Genomic DNA, 2,586 nt, shown 5'->3' on the forward strand with positions numbered 1-2,586 from the left:
GGTGGGTTCCCGTTGGAAGTGGCAAAAATGTCGGAGGATTACCTGTTGTATGTGACGGCTGGTAGGGTGGAAGGTTAGGACAAGAGGGACTCTGCCCTTGTTACGAGTGGGAGGATGGGGAGTGAGCTACGGGATGTAGAGGAGACCCTGGTGATAGCCTCATCTATAGTCGAAGAGGGGAACCTCTGTTTCCTAAAGAATGAGGACATCTCCAATGCCCTGGTTTGGAACACCTCATCCTGGGTGCAGATGCGGCATAGACGGAGGAATTGGGAGTAGGGGATAGAGTCCTTACAGGAAGCAGGGTGGGAAGAAGTATAGTCCAGATAGTCATGGGAGTCAGTGGGTTTGTAGTAGATGTCGGTCTGTAGTCTGTTACCTCCGATGGAGATAGTGAGGTCTAGAAATGGTAGGGAGATGTATCTACTGGCTCCGGGAAGTACGGACTGCCCTTCCCCCCTCCCCCCCAGGTGGGAATGATTGATTGGCTCAAGTGAGTGCCGACACTGACCCAAAAGTCGAGTCCATTGATTGGCTCCGGGAAGCGCCGACTGCCCCCACCCCACGAGGGAAGGGTTGATTGTTGCGTTGGGGGAACGGGTTTCGTTGGGGGAACGGGTGAGTGGTGGAAATGGGTTGCGTTGGGAAAACAGGGCCCAACGGGTCAGTGGGGTAGGGAGGGGAGAGGGGTTATGGAGGGTGGGAGGGAGTGACTGAGGGTAGGGAGTGGCTGAGGGTAGGGGAAAGGAGAGGGAGGTAGAGATGAAAGAGGGAGTGGAGGTGAGGGGGAGAAGGGGGAGGGTGAAGAGGAGGGGGAGGGAGTGTGGGGGATGAGGGGAAATGAGCCGCGACTGCGCAGTTGGGGCTTATTGGTGAGTGGTGGAATATTGCATTGGGCGAATGGGTTACGTTGGGGGAACGGGTGATGGGTGTGATTGGCTCCGGGGGGCGCCTGTCTCTGGGGTGAGCGCCGACGCCGCATTCGGGTTCCAGCCTTCCAGTGTGACGCCACGCCCCTTCCCACCCCCCCAGCGTTGGGGGACGGGGCCCAACGGGTCCCACTTGGTCTGCTATTATATTAAAGGGTTAATTTTGCCTTTGGTTTCAAAGGAATGATTGAATTATATCCTCCATTATAACACAGAGGCCTGGAGAGAAGTAAAAGTGAGATAATTAGTTCTCACTGTTACACTCTAAGAAATATACCAGCAACCTCTTGAGAATGCCACAAAGCAACAGTATGCAATAAATTTAAAGTTGTGTTATTAATTCCCTGTTTCCCTGCAGCGAATGGTGTGGTCCGGCTTTCTCTAACAATCTGCTAAATGAAATGGAGTAACATGAACATTACACATTTATGAGTTAGGAAATTGGCACTGTAAAGAAATTCTCAAAAAACATTTATTGATTCTACCTTTCTTAAGCTATTCAGAAACCTCTGACCTTAGAAAGGTAATTTCACGTATGGATTGCTATTACCTCAGATTATTATTTTGGTGGTCCTTGCATATTTTAAAATAAAAATTTAATTTCTATATGATATTTCATCTTTGCACTTAATATCATGTGTTTTTCCCAAATTAAATTTGACTCCATAACATATTTTCAACGCTGGTCAACCAAAAAGCCCAGAATTTTTCATGACATCGGTCTCTACCCGAGACTGGGAGCTGCTCGATGGTGAAATCCGCAGGCTGTGGTTGGAGCGTCAATCCCAGGCAAGGGATCGGCTCTGATGGTAAGTCCACGTCCCTGCGGTGGGGCTCAAAGTCAGTCCCGAGCAAGGCCTCCAGTTCCATGATGTTGGGCCACACAACGACCGGAGATACGACCCGGATATTTAACGATCGCATCTCCGGCAAGGTAAGAGATTGAAAAAAAGTTTTCCCCGACCACTCCTCACATAAAACAAACTAGAGAACATTAACGCATACTTTAAACAATAAAAAATAGACAAAAAGTATGACAGACTTGGCGAGGCTGCATCGCGGCGCCTGCATCGTGGTTCTCAGCAAAGATCTTATAGGATCTTTGGTTCTCAGTGTTGTTTTGGCAAATGGTTTACCTGAATTGATGGGAAAATCAAGGAAAGGAAGGTGAGGAATTGGTGGAACCTGGCAGCAAAGGTTGGTAACTATTTCTATTTCTCAGTGAGAAGCAGAAGTATCTTTGGTGCAGTCATCAAAGTGCTGGAAAAAAACCAGATAAGGGGGCTACATATGCAAGAGTAAAATAAAGTATTCCATAAAGAGTCAAATTCTGCCAAGACCCATAAAAACGTACATGCGCAGTGAGGGGCAATGAACAGCCGTGTGGTTGCACATGCGCAGTGAGGGGCAATGAACAGCCGTGTGGTTGCACATGCGCAGTGAGGGGCAATGAACAGCCGTGTGGTTGCACATGCGCAATGAGGGGCAATGAACAGCCGTGTGGTTGCACATGCGCAGTGAGGGGCAATGAACAGCCGTGTGATTGCACATGCGCAGTGAGGGGCAATGAACAGCCATGTGGTTGCACAGGCGCAGTGAGGGGCAACTACCGGATCCGTGTATGCGCAGGCGCAGTGGAGTGGCATTGGCAAGCCTC

This window comes from Amblyraja radiata, chromosome 27 (genome assembly GCF_010909765.2).
Source record: "Amblyraja radiata isolate CabotCenter1 chromosome 27, sAmbRad1.1.pri, whole genome shotgun sequence".
Lineage (NCBI taxonomy): Eukaryota > Metazoa > Chordata > Chondrichthyes > Rajiformes > Rajidae > Amblyraja > Amblyraja radiata.